The following is a 1,252-nucleotide window of genomic DNA, read 5'->3' as shown; positions in this document are numbered from 1 at the left end:
GATATATATATATATATATATATATATATAAATTGGCAATGCCAATCATTTGAGGAAACTAAGATTTTTAGTTTTAATACTTCTTAAATGTGTAGTTTCCCCCAAATGATTTGAGGTGGCCCTTGGAGTGGCCAAAGATTTATATATGGTGGCCAAGGCCACCATTGGCCACCCCCTGGCTCCTCCAGTGTGCCTGGTTGTGGATTAAATTACTCCCTCCATTCAGATCCGTCACTCTGAGCTGGTTCAGACAAGCAAAAATAAATACTAAAATAATACCTCTGTTTTTACAAACATTGCAACTTCTCATTTGAATATTGAGCACCAAAAACATTACGATTTACATATATTCCCTTGTGAATTACAGTCTAGAAAAAAAAACCACTAATCTAAAAATATTACAAACATTTACTATTCAACTCCCTCAGAGATCGGCCTTCATCTCTAGCTGTATCAGTATTTGGCACAATAAATTCAATGTGCAGCAGTTGTGCGCTGAAATGCCAACATGTGAGATAACTTTATATATTTTGGTTGTTGTCCTATTAGCAACTATTCAAAGCTCAAAGAGGGTTGAAGCTGATGCTTGTCTGGCCCTTCAGTTGAGACACCTCAGGGTGATGACTGACGCCAGCACAACTGAGACCAGATCGCATCATCAGTTTCTTACACTGAGAGTTTGCTGACTGATGCCAGAAACAAATTACCACAAGTCAACAATAATCGGTCAAAAAAACAGAAAAGCATTTGTGTAACCACTAAATTTCAGCAGAGGGACTTTTACCTCAGCAACACATATACAAGTTGTTCTGACTACCTAATGAAAGATTAAGAGCTTTTGAAGAATTGTGCATTTCCTCAAATCATTATTTCTGAAAACATCTTATTGCCTTTTTTCAAATGTATATTGAAACAGTATGATGGGAATTAGAAAATAATTGTGTCATATTGGTTTTCACCTTGATTGAACTGCCAGGTAGTACTGAAAACTGAGAAAATATTGACTCCATTTTTTGAACAACTGTATTTTGATAAAAATTTCTAAATAACCATAAGTGAAAAGTTCAGTTTACTCCGTTAAACTGTTTCTCTAGTACAGTAGTCCCTCGTTTATCACAGGGGATCCGTACCCTGAAGACCTGCGATAAATGAAAAACTGCGAAGTAGGAATAATAGTACAAGTAGAAAGTAGTTTATTATTATATATATATATATATATATATATATATATATATATATATATATATATATA

The sequence above is a fragment of the Nematolebias whitei genome, chromosome 14, assembly GCF_014905685.2.
Source record: "Nematolebias whitei isolate Nwh7 chromosome 14, NemWhi1, whole genome shotgun sequence".
In the NCBI taxonomy this organism is placed as follows: Eukaryota; Metazoa; Chordata; class Actinopteri; order Cyprinodontiformes; family Rivulidae; genus Nematolebias; species Nematolebias whitei.
The sequence above is the reverse complement of the archived record's forward strand: the minus strand, read 5'-3'. Positions refer to the sequence as shown.